At 44.5% G+C, this 13,162-nt stretch overlaps 4 non-coding genes across 4 annotated transcripts; all 4 read right to left on the bottom strand.

The window, feature by feature from the left end:
- On the bottom strand, positions 1–72 carry Trnac-gca (transfer RNA cysteine (anticodon GCA)). Its single transcript has one exon. It is a non-coding gene; the product is annotated as a tRNA-Cys (tRNA).
- A 1,002-nt stretch (positions 73–1,074) lies between these two features.
- Positions 1,075–1,146, bottom strand: Trnac-gca (transfer RNA cysteine (anticodon GCA)). The gene has a single exon. It is a non-coding gene; the product is annotated as a tRNA-Cys (tRNA).
- Positions 1,147–6,574: 5,428 nt separating this feature from the next.
- On the bottom strand, positions 6,575–6,646 carry Trnac-gca (transfer RNA cysteine (anticodon GCA)). The gene has a single exon. It is a non-coding gene; the product is annotated as a tRNA-Cys (tRNA).
- A 5,589-nt stretch (positions 6,647–12,235) lies between these two features.
- Positions 12,236–12,307, bottom strand: Trnag-gcc (transfer RNA glycine (anticodon GCC)). Its single transcript has one exon. It is a non-coding gene; the product is annotated as a tRNA-Gly (tRNA).
- Between the last annotated feature and the right edge of the window lie 855 nt (positions 12,308–13,162).

The following is a 13,162-nucleotide window of genomic DNA, read 5'->3' as shown; positions in this document are numbered from 1 at the left end:
AGGGGGCACCTGGATTTGAACCAGGGACCTCTTGATCTGCAGTCAAATGCTCTACCCCTGAGCTATACCCCCTTGCCTGAGAGGTAATATAATTAATAGGCTTTACCAGAATGGAATACTATAAACAAGGCAGTCCTGCAAGTTGGATGGTGCTGCAAGCCTTCTCCGAATCTCACCTCCCTCTACTCTTCAGTACTTGCCATACATGACAGATGACAGCCCTCTCGCTTCCTGGGGTATACACCTGAGGACTCCCTTAAACCAGTCAGAGAACTGTCTTGGCAATGGCAATTAGGGAGTACTGACTTTGCGTCAGCTGCTCTGGGTTGGGAGCTTGTCACTAGGTGACAGTACCTTCCCTTGCATGGAACAGACCTTCAGAGCCCTTAGCTTAATATTTATTTAATAAAAGACTAAGGTTCCTGATAATTTGTCAAGTGTACAGGCAAAATACAAAATGCACGTGGGTGCAATTATGGAGATTCCAGCTTTTAACAATGTGGTGTTTATATTTTAACTGTTAATATCAACAATACTGCTTGTGTTAAAAAAAAAAAAATTAAAGTTAGGCATGCAGGATGGAGAACACAGCAGTCCAAAGGCTGAAGATGGGTCTGAGGTTGAGGAGCTAGACAACTGAGTGAAGCTCTGGGGTTTTGTTGTTGTTGTTGTTTATTTATTTATTTATTTATTAATTTTTCTTTTCTTTTTTTTCAATTCCTTGGAAAAATGGTCCCATTTTCCTTCAGAAGTGCTCATGTAGGTGTACTCAGATATAGAGCGTCATTGCATTCTACTTTTAGTCAACAAAGAACTGGAGCTGTCAGCATGTGCATCAGAGATCAGGTGCACATTCATAGAATGGAATATGATACATCCATAGAAAATAAAATGGTCCCAGGGCAGTATCCAGGAAAGATGTGTCAGTGAGACCATTCCACAAGAAAAGGACATTGCTGCTGTGTAATGTGAGCTCATTTTGGTTTGCTCTTTGTCTTTTAAAAAAAACTTGGTTTTTATTGGACTTTTGAGACAGGATCTCAGAAACATTGTGTTCAATGAGTAAAAAAGGGAAGGGGGCACCCGGATTTGAACCGGGGACCTCTTGATCTGCAGTCAAATGCTCTACCCCTGAGCTATGCCCCCATCTGTTTATGTATGTATAATGCATAACATATAATACATAATTCTAAACCTGCCTGGCCACTCTCTGACTTGCCATCTGATGTGCACTTGCCAGTGCTTTGTCATCGTCTGCTTCCTCTATGAGGCCCAGCCCTGAGCTGCCTCTGCACATCTGACTGTCACATTCTCGTAAACAGCAGCCTCCTGCCTTAGTTCCCAGTTGAGGTGGGCACATGAAATCGACTCAGTTGTAAGAGCATTTGTCGTTATTGCAGAGAACTTAGGTTCAAGTCCCAGCACCCATCAGCACACAACCACCTGTAACTCCAGTCCAAGGGGACCTGAGTCTCTTTTCTGATCTTGGCACACATCAGGGACACCCATGGTACAGATATTTATTCACGTAAAATGCCTATACATATAACATAATAAAGATTATATTGTGGAAGTCTACAGCTGAATACCCTTTAGATTCACACACAACAGTGCAACTCAGAAAGCTAGCTGTTAAACGGATGTCCTGGAGGTAAAGGGCATGGCAGGTGTGGGCAAAAGCAAAAAGCTTTACTGAGAAATAGTGTAGAAAATAATGTAGAAAAATGTAGAAAATATAGAAAAAACAATGTAGAAAAATCTGAAGAAGAATGTAGAATGTTAGGAAACGGGAGCTAGGGATGATGTGTGTTGATATCAAGCTTAATGAAAATTCACACACACAGACTGAAGATGTTGATTTCATCTGTGACCTTCCATATTGTAGATATAATATAATCACTGTCATTAAACTCACTTCCAAATACAACACCCCGATTAGTGACCATGTCACAACTAGAGTCCACGTTTACACCTCAGTGGCCTCTTCGCACAGTGTTCTGGGCAGTAGATGAACCTGCTTTGTCTCTCTTCCTCCTTCTTATTCTCTATTTGCAGACAGAAGTTATCTGAGGATCCAGTCCACAGAGGGGTTGTTGGCTCTGCAGTTTGATGGTGTTGTCAGGATGTCACCACACCAGGAAGAGCCACCAGGTAGCTGCCTCAAAACAGGAGAAACCTCATGTATAGACAAGGGCTTTCTCCCTGGTCTGTGCTGGTTTTCCCAGTGACTCCTGTGTCATCCATGTTGGGTCACCCAATAGCCCACTACAGAGTGTGACTTCTCAAGTCTTGTGTACTAGTGGGCTATGACTGGCCATATCGCCACAGGCCTCCACCTGCCCTTCCTCACAGACCTATCCCTAGATGGGTAGAAACCTTTCCTACCCAGAGTCCTTCGGCCTCCTCCTCAGGTCCCATAAGGTGCCTTAGTCTGGAGAATTGCCCACTCTCCCTCCCCTCTGATAGCTTCTCTTACAGCACCCACGCCATGCGCCGCTCTCAGCCTCCTTCTCACTGCTGCATATTCACGTGCAATTTGTTTTATGATTTTTACTCTCTGTTTTTCTCATCTTCTGGTTCTGGATTTCAAAGGGAGAAGCTTTACTGGGGAGTTTATGACCTGCCAGATCGGCCTTTCTGTGAGAATAGGAAGCAGCATGAAAACAGGCTTAATAACACCCAGAGCCCAGGCCTCAGGGTGCACTGAAGTGAGGCCAAGACTCTCTGCCATGTGGACCCTTCCAGCCCAACAGACTGCATGATGCACAGTAAGACCCAAAGGGGTCTTATGCATTGAGACAATTATTGTGGGAGAGATGTCAATGCAACAATGAGTTATGATTTGCAAGAGACATTTAGGCAAACAGCAGTGTTTTATTTTTGGTTAATGAGTTACTTGATTATTTTAACTAGTTAGGACGTGTACCTTCAAGTGTAAATAATGTATATAATTTGAATTTCTCTAATGTGCTTCATAGGACTGAAGAATTCTAAGTGAGGCTGTTGACTTTGCATATTGGATATGCACATGTAATGTGAGTCAGGGGAGCCTGGCTGGGTAGAGGGGGAGGTGGTTGTCTACTCTGTTGTGGGGCTGTAAGTCGTCATTTCTTCACAGAGAGTCACCACTGGTGATTCTTAAAATGTGGACAGGCTTCACAGTTTTGGAACTATATAAGAATGGAAAATCACATTGATGGAGATTTGTCTACCCAAGAAAAGTAAGACATGGCTGAATAGGACTGCAGGTAGACTGTGAGCACATCATTTGGAGTGGAAAATATGATGGACAGGGGTGAGACAAACTCACTCACTCAGCCCTTCATCCCTCCCTGAAAGAAGATCCAGCATTTAGAACCCAGGATGAAAAGGAAAACTTTCCTAATGTTTCATGGGCAAACATATGTGTAGTTAGAGAACATAAAAATTGGAATCAGAAATTTATGATCATCATCCAGAAAAGTGATTCTCAATAAGCAGGAGGGAGGCCAAGCAGCATCTTTTCAGCATCAGGAGGGACCTTCAGTTCTGAGTGTTAAAGCACAGAGCCAAGTTCTCTTAACAAGCTACCACCCCAAAACAATATACCTCTACACACAGTCACTTTTCAGCCACGCCCACAGTTTCCAGGGCTTCTCCACAGTCAGTGCTTCTGCACACCTGGTCTTTATCTGTACCTAAAGCTGGGCATCCTATACCCTTCAGGCACGGTGGAAGTTGGGGTATCACTGGTGTTTAACACAGCCATGACATTTTGCATTTTATGTTGTTCTAAGTTCCAGTCCATGTTACCTGCTACTCCAAGTCACTGAATGTTGGGATGGGTGTTAGCAGAAGATTATACCCTAAAGGTAAAAGAGCACCCCTGTCCATCATATTTTCCACTCCAAATGATGTGCTCACAGTCTACCTGCAGTCCTATTCAGCCATGTCTTACTTTTCTTGGGTAGACAAATCTCCATCAATGTGATTTTCCATTTTTATTTTTATTATTTCCATTTCTATTTTTATTAAGGTCAGAGTCCCCACTGTACCCCTCTCCAGATCACAGTGAAAATCTGTATCTCTTCAATAAACCAATTATCTCCTTGTTATAGACAAAGTCTCCAAGGGACTAGATATGACAAGGCTCTGTCATACATGGTCATTTATCTGCCATTCAATATAAAAAACAAAATATTCTTGTATCCCAAAATGGCTTTTTTGCAAGAACTCACTTTGACCATAGAAGATGCAAACTCCTGATTTTTATACAAATCCTGTGAATCATGGACTATGTTCTAGGCACTTGTTTTTATTAACACAATATTTTCATTGATTATTTGGAAATTTCACATGCACCCTAATCACATTCATTTCCCAGTCATCCCAGGTCCTCCTCCATCCTCGTGATCGCCTCCCCAAAGCAAAAGAAGAAGAAAAAGGAAAAAAAATACAAAGTCCAGTTTGTGTTACCCATATATTCACTAGAGCATGGTTAAACTCCTAGTGGCCAGTTTAAGTTCTCTTCAATGGCTTCCTATTTGGGGGGGGGGGGGGGGGGGAGGGTATTGGGGGATGGGAAATCGAGGTTTCACAGAGGCCTTCTATGTCTCTCATTCTCAGCTATGAGTCTGCAGTCAGTACTACCACTGCAAAAGAAGCTTCTTTACCTTTTACAGTCAGTGGTAGTATGGATCATGGACTTCCACACAACCTCCGGCAGCAGCAGGGGCCGTGAACGTTGCCATGGATGCAGGTGGCAGCACAGACTATGGGCATCCCATGCCCTTCAGTGGCATCTTAGTTAGGATCTCTATTGCTGTAGCAATAAACATAGCATGACCACAGCAACTCCTATGAAGGAAAACATTTAATCAGGGCTGACTTAATGTTCAGAGGTCTAGTCCATTATCACCATGGTAGCAAACATGGTGGCATGTAGGCAGACATGGTGCTGGAGAGGGAGCTGAGAGTTCTACATCTTGATCCGCAGGCAGCAGGAAGGACTGTGAGCCACTAGACCAAGCTTGACCTTCTGAGACCTCAAGGCCCACCTCCACAGTGGCATTCTTTCTTCAGCAAGGCCACGCCTACTCCAACAAGGCTGAATCTCTTAACAGTTCCACCCCCTAGGGGCCAAACATTCAAACACATGAGTCTATGGAGCCCACTCCTATTCAAACTACCACAGGTAGTCTCAGCTGCAGCATGGACCGAAAACACCATCATGAATCTTGGCAGCAGCATAGGCCACAGACAAAACATGGCCCCTGGCCGAAGCCAGATTACAGAGACCAACATGGCCCTTGGCAGCAACCTGGTCCTCGAATATCAACATGGCTTCAGGTGGCAGCACAGACCACAGACATTTCCATGGCCTTTGGTGGTAACCAAGGCCATGGTGGACACAGAAACCAACATGGCCTTTGGTGGCCACAGGGATTGCAGACATGGCCTCAGATGTCAGCATAGGCCACACATATTAACACGGCCTCCAGTGGCAACACAGACTATGAACACTAATATGGCCTGCAAGAGCAGCAGCAGCAAGAACCACAGACGTCAACATGAATTCAGGTGGCAGCACAGACGATGAACACCCCCATGGCCCTCAGTGGTAATATGGGCCATGGACATTATCACGCTGGACGCTTATTTTTAAAGACCATAAAAGATGACTCATGTGAGGGATGGTAAAATCCATAAATCGAACTTCTGAACCATATTCTCCAATCTGTATCCACAAGGGGTTCTGAGAGTTTCTACCACAAAGCCATTTGTTCTTCACAACATAAACAGTAACATGGTTTCAGTTTTGAGATAGTTTATATTTTGTACAGTTTTTTCCTAAAGTATGAATAACACATAGTGTTACCCTTGCCTGTTTCACTAACTAAACACATCATATAACATGACTTACTGTTTCACTAACTAAACACATCATATAACATGACTTACATTTACTGAGTTACTAGTTCACTCTCTACAACTCCTCCCCCTCAACATCCTCCCCCCCACCCCCCGTCCTAGGAGCCACAGATCTTAGTGGCTGTGATCAGAAGACCAATTTCATCTCCTCCTGGGGAGAATTCTTGGACAGACAAGAAAAAATATATATAAGAAAGTAAGAAGCACAGAAAAGGAATGGTCTGTCTCTGAAGTGCGGTGTGGTCCAGTTTTAGGCATTTAACACATCAACATGTCACACAGAAATGCTTGTAGATACGAGTGAAGGTCCAAACAGACAGAGCTGTGTGGACAGAGCTGAGCTGAGGCAGCCTGGGCCGAGGAGGCTTCCAGGAAGCTCTGGAAGGCTGGTTCACATCTCAGCTGGTTCTAGAAACCACAGGGAAGCTTTTATGAGGCCCTAGCTCCACCCAGGGTGTTCTAGTTGTTTGAGATGAGGCCTGGGAAAGAGATCTTTTATAGACTCTTTGATTAATAATAATTTATTTTGTGTGGCAAAACCACTATAATAAAGCCTTAATAGTTGCTGTTTCTAAAAAATATATTTTAATTCTAATGTCTACTAAGGAACTAGAAATTAAAATTCAGATATTTATGTAGAAAAAAATAAAAACTAGATATGAGTAGGGGGCACCTGGATTTGAACCAGGGACCTCTTGATCTGCAGTCAAATGCTCTACCCCTGAGCTATACCCCCTGATACTAATATAAGGCTTAATTAATGTCCTTCACTTCAGAGTTACACCCACATCACTTGTACCCTATGCATCATCATTTGAGAACTTCCAGGCTGAGTCAGAGAAAGCACATCACTCTCCTGCATAAAATGTCACAGGCCCCTTCTGAAATGGAAACATAAGGATTCTTTGGAAAGATGGTTGGATGGTGTTTTGCTGGGGCAAACACATGAAAGTGGACACAGATGTGAAAGACTCAGGCAGACTCTTGAAGGAATGTTTCATTGAAGCAGACACAAGAGAGAGGATGTTCTGCTAAGGCAAGCATGTGAAAGGACACATAGTGAAGGATTCTTTGCTAACAGAATGGATGTATTGGTCCACTTTACATTGTGTAGTTGAGCTGCATTGTCAGGACTCCTCAAACTCGGGCTGATTGGACACACATGCTGCAGCAAGACCCGTGCTGAGGCAAGGCACGTGGAGGACATGTGATGTTTAGAGGGTATAAATAGGACTCTGTGGAGTAATGGAGACAGAGCTTGGCTTGCTGGTACAGCTCGCTGTGGAACAGCTTATGGGTCGTCACTGTTCTTTGCTTCCCTGAGAGAGGCACAGCCAAGAACTTCTCCTGGTGTTCCTGTTGGTCTCTCCTGCTCACTCGAGCCAAGGCTGAGGCCTGGCTGTCTCTGCTAGGTAGTGCCACAGCTGCTGATTCATGTTTGCTATCCCAACTCTACCTAACTGGACTGCTGGTGTATCTGTGCGGTGTTTATGAATGGATCGAGCTGCCACTGCCTGCCAACCTGTGAACTGAAATGCTAATTTCCAGACAACACAATTGGAGTTGCTCCAAAGAACCTTTCTAAACCGGTCCACTTCCCCTGCATCCTTTCTTTCCCAGTACCTCTGGTGGGTGGTGGGCTACAGGAAAGACTAAAGCATTTAAGAACCATCACTAAAAATAGGATTTGAAAAAAAATTAAAGTCACACCCTTCCTTAGAAACCCTACAGCATGTTCTCCCAGCCTCCAGTCCCCAGGATTAGACAGTTCTGGGGGGCTGGAATGATCTTCAGAGTCAAGCTTGGAGTCTGTCGTGGTGTGATCTACAAACAAATTCCACGCAACTGGGGTGTTTATCTTGTCAAATGTGATGGCAAATTCATGCCTGACCCTCTTGGACTAAGGTTCCAGGAACTTGCTGCAGAACTACAGGCTAGGATGAAAGATGGTTACTTCTCACTCAGTGAATATAGACGGAAAACGACGAAGAATAAACTCCAATAAATAGCTGAAAGTGGACTTCTGAATCTCCCAAAGCATTAATGAACCAACAGTCACAAAAGTCTAGGAGCAAGAAATATTATCAGACTAACCCATGTGGCCCAGAAGTTGGTGGTGGACAAAGCCCCATTCTGTCTGGAAACCAGTCTGTGTGTGGAGGTGTCTGCCTGACATGGCTTTTCTCCTTTGCTAGATTCTTAGCCTGTCCTTGCACAAGCCCATAGTCAGTTTCTTACTTGCTGTACTTTAAAATAATCAAATCATGGATATCTGTTACACCTGGTTGGATATCTTTCTTATTTATTTTATAATCATTATTTTCTCATTAACCTGGTATTAGTTTAGATTTCTTCACAAGGAGACCTTGAAACTAGAATTTGAAAGCGAGTAGTTTGTTTTAAGGAAAATATCTAGGAAGTACTGGTAGAGCATGGTTAACTTATGTGGAGAGACGAAGAAAGGCAAGTATAGGCGGGAGATGAAGCACTTGTCCATCACATGCAACTAGGGCTTACACCAAGGCTGAACACATACAGGTCACCCCAGGTCACCCTCCCTCAAAGGACAAGGGAGCCGGGATGTGTAACTACCATCTCCAGGGAATGTTTTCCGAGGCTGTTCGTGACCAGAGTTCTGTTTCCCATGTTTTTAGCATGATGCATGTTCTACAACATGAACATCCTTTGGTGGTGAAGTGGCAGACCTGAAGTTAACACTGGCCTGCATGCCAAGAAACGTGCTGAGGCCTACTGTGTGCATCACGGCAGAGCTGGGTAAGGTGAAGCCAACCTTGCATTCCTCAATGACATCATTTGGTTATTCCATATTACTCATTTATTTTGATATAATGCTGAATTTGACTTCTTAAGACTTTTGTTTATGGTTTAAAGAACAGTCTGTGTTTCATAAGTGAGACTGGCCTGTTGTCTTGTTTTCTCTTATAATCTTTGACATTTTTACAGCATCTTTAATTAGACTTACAAAATGAGTTGGGGTAAGTAACCCCATTTTTTAAAATTTCCTGGAATTGTTTGTATAAAAGTTTTCTTTCCTGAAACTTTTGGTACACATAACACAATCTGTGCCTTGAGGTTTTTTTTTTTTTAATGACACTAATCTTTTAACAACAAATAATTTTATTATATTTATTATATCCACTTAGGAGTCTGTCGCTCAAGAGTGACCAGTTGACTTAGGTCAGGCGTTGATGTAGATGTCGAATTTAAGTCAATAGTCCCACATACCCAGCACTTTGACCAGTTATGAGGCTCTGCGTTAACTGCTGGTCCTTGTGGAGTGAAGCTTCTAATCAGGCAGTATAAACAAAGTCAACGGACAGCTTGACAACAGACAACATGCTGTTTAGCAACACAGTGGTAGTGGGTTCCTCCCTAGGGCCCATGACCAGGTCTACAGCGGCTCACCTGAATTCCTTCCTGTGGAGCAAGCCTCAAGTCTAACGAAAAGCAGTCAGATATACCCATGAACTCCATTCCAAGTGGCACATCTTGCCTGGCAAGTCAGTACTACTGTAGCGTGCTGGGTTGGCTGCAGGGACACTGTTAATGTCTTTTCTTCTTCAGCAGCTTGAGTCGCTTTTAGACCTATAAAACTTGTCACCAAAGAAGAAGTTTGCATCTAAGGTTCAGCGTGTTTCTCTATGTCATTCTACAAAAGTGTGTGGTGCATTCAGCAATACCGTCTTCACACTAATTCAGTTCACTTGCATCGTGAAGACTCCACTAATCCTTACCATCCCTGCCAGGCTGGGACTAAGCCCATGTCAACAGTCAGCCTGGCTCCATGCTACTCTCCTTCCCACTACACCTAATGGACTTTAGTGATGCACATCACTCTCACTAGACCACAGACAGGCCTCTAAGGTGGGAGAAGGATGGAGTGCCATGACCAGATTTCCTTAGTCTGTGTAGCTACCAACTCCCTGCCTCGGACACAGGATGTTAACTGAGGGGGCACAGTCCTTATAATTCCACAGCTCTCTGGGTTTCATTTCCAGTTACACTCAGAGAGACGAAGGGTGGTGGTGGCAGGGCTTCAGTATCTGAGGACATCAGACAGAGGGTGGAGGAGAAGCATGCAGCAGGAACTGGCATCTGGTCTACAGGGAGGTAGCAAACAACAAATCAGCCCTCCTTACTTGGGAAAGTAATGTTACATTGTGGTTTTTTTTACATTGAAATTAAACTAATTAAAAGAAAAAATTATTTACTTGTTGGCTGTCAGGTAGGTAAAAGCTTGGATCTAAGCATCAGATACAGACTGAGAGTTCTTTGGTTCAAAGCCCAGTCTAAAATTGCTTCATTAAAGTGTAGCTCAATGTCACAGTTTCTGGCCCCAGAAAACTGGGGAAGGGGGTTGGAGATCTATCATAAACCTTCTGGAACAAGTACAGGCTTCTGCCATGGCTCTTGACTGATGCGTGAGCCCATGGTCCCAAGCTGGCTTCTGGGGTACCCTAACCCTGGTTCTCTAGATCAGCTTCAGTCAGGCTTGCTGGCCTTTCTACAGGCAATCACACTAAGGACGCAGGAGCGAGCCAATTCAGAGCTCAGGATTAAACTCATTGTCTCAGCCTTTCCTGTCAAAGAGCCTCGAAGACAGGAACTGAGTATTCAGAATATTCCTCATCTCTTGGTGGACAATAGAAGCAGATCAAACAGGATTCCTCTGTGATCATGAACACAAGGCAGAGGTGAGGAGTGGAGTGGGAAGTGCACCCAAGTGGGAGAGACACTACAGTGAGCTAACGTGAGTGGCTGGGAGCCTTTGAGAGCTTGGGTGACAGCAGTGGGTAGTGGAGCTAAGGCACTATGATGGTTTTATATGCTTAGCCCAAGGAGTGGCACTATTAGAAGGTGTGACCTTGTTGGAGTGGGTGTGGCCTTGTTACTGTGGGTGTGGACCATAGCTGCCTAGGAGCCAGTCTTCTCCTAGCTGCCTTCAGAACAAGAGGTAGAAATTTTAACTCCTCCAGCTCCAAATATCTGCCTGGACACTGCCATGTTCCTGCTCTGATGATAATGGACTGAACCTCTGAACCTGTAAGCCAGCCCCAGTGAAATGTTGTCCTTTATAAGAGTTGCCTTGGTCGTGGTGTCTCTTCACAGCAATAAGACCCTAACTTAGACAGGTACAAACACCCTAAACTATGTATCCCAGAATGGAGGATCTGAGTTTATTTGATTAATTACAACTAATGGAGACCTCCGAATGTCACCAGAGCCTTGCCTAAGGTGAATATGGTAAGTTAACTACCAGAGTCATATTTAGGCAACGGGGCAACTGGATTTGAACCAGGGAATCATGATCTGCAGTTAAATGCTCTATACCCTATACCCCCACTTGAAGGTACAGTAACCTCTGATTAGCACTTCAACCTTGGAACCATACCCAAGCTTGCTATATGTTCATGAGCTTGCTTCTGACACTGATACTGATAGTTGAATACTCTGCCTCAACACTACGCCCTCAGCCCCTGCTACTGATCTTGAAACTGCCAGGATTTTCCCATTTAGGTTTGCCCTCCATCTTCTTCTCTCCAACAATAGAGACCCCATCTCAATAACCCCCCTCTCAGGGCATACTAAAGACATCAACTTTGGAAGTGAAAAAGACACCTATCCATGTGTTTTCCTTAAGTTCACACTAAGTGGCCAAGACATGAGCCGTGGGTTCTGGGTCTTCATTAGCCCAACTGCAGCTCAGAGAGAACTTTATCCTCCAGGACATCAGGACAGTGCTCATTACTTCACTCCATCATTTAGTCACTCAGTGACACTCATGGAGTTCATTAGCTCTGGTCACTGATAGCCACAGTGAGGACACAGAGGGAGATCACGCTTTTCCCTTTTTGCTGAGTCTTAGTATAAATAGGAAACAAATTCATGGATCACAGACTTTTCATACAAGTGGCAGGAACTGAAGCACAGGATAGGAGGAGCTGGGAGTGAGGAGCATTCTAGGAGCTCAGGAGAGCATGCTGGAGAGATGAAAGACAAGGGATCAAGGAGTTACTTCCATTCCAAGCCTCCTGTAAGCTTAATTCTCAGCAAAGAGTGACACACAGGGTCACAGCCTTAGGAAACAATCCATGTGATACCACAAGTAACTTTGACCTGCATGCGCTTCAGAGAGCAGCACTAAGAAGGGGCCTGAGTAGATTGCACTACACAGGTGAACACAGATCAGTGCATAGTGGGACACCATCCAAGAGAAGAAACAATGTGTTAATAAAAGTTATATTTGGGAGTTTTGGAATACTGTAGGCATTTAGCTGTCTAGCGTCCAAAAGAAATCCTAGGAACGGGGCACCTGGATTTGAACCAGGGACCTCTTGATCGGCAATCAAATGCTCTACCCCTGAGCTATACCCCTACTGGTACCAGTGTACACAGTTAATAATTTTCATGTTACTGGTAATATATTATGACTAACTAAAAAGATAAATTACAGATGCTCACAGACCCACTTTCCAGAAGTTGCTAGAACTGACTGATGAGATGCTTCCTCAGCTCTTCAGCTTTTCAGGTCCATCCTTGAATAGCATCATCAGCCAAGAAAAGAAGAGGAGCAGCCTGCAGGCCTGAGCCCACTTCACACTGCTGTCCTGGGTTAGCTCTGAGCTGCCCAGGCTTCCACCTGAGCCCCCAGACATCCCTCTCTTCCTTCCCTGAAGACAGATGGGCTGTCACTCAGAGTACCAAGAGCCCCTAGTTAGCGCTGTCAGTAGAGACACTACAGAATCACTATCTGCCTGGGACTGCAGCTCAGCCAGTCTGTAGTCTCTGAGGGTGAAGCAAGTAAGCAGTGGGCTCTGGAAGAAGGAAGAGAAACTCACAAGGGAAATGTCCACCCTACACAGACAGTCCAGTTCTCTGACTGGCCTCCTTAGTTCTAACTACAGATTCAGCACAGACTCACAGAGGCACATACTTCTATGGTTAGGCTTTCCTTTCTGGTCCTTGACACTGGCTGTCACTGTAACTGCTGTGTCTACAGAGTTCCTAATACTCCCTTATAATTCTTGTCTTCTACTTTACATCCTATCTACATGTCCACATGCTAACAGAACCAGAGAAACTAGGTCTATGCAGGAACAGGGGAGACAGATGACAAGAGTGGGAGGGGCAGTTGGCATGTAGGAAGAGATGGGAGACAGCCACCCATCCACATGACAGGCTGGTCTGGAGCCCCCACGTCTGGTGAGGTCCATGACTGGAACGAATGGAA

Source organism: Arvicanthis niloticus, chromosome 15 (assembly GCF_011762505.2).
Source record: "Arvicanthis niloticus isolate mArvNil1 chromosome 15, mArvNil1.pat.X, whole genome shotgun sequence".
NCBI lineage: Eukaryota > Metazoa > Chordata > Mammalia > Rodentia > Muridae > Arvicanthis > Arvicanthis niloticus.
The sequence above is the reverse complement of the archived record's forward strand: the minus strand, read 5'-3'. Positions and strand labels throughout refer to the sequence as shown.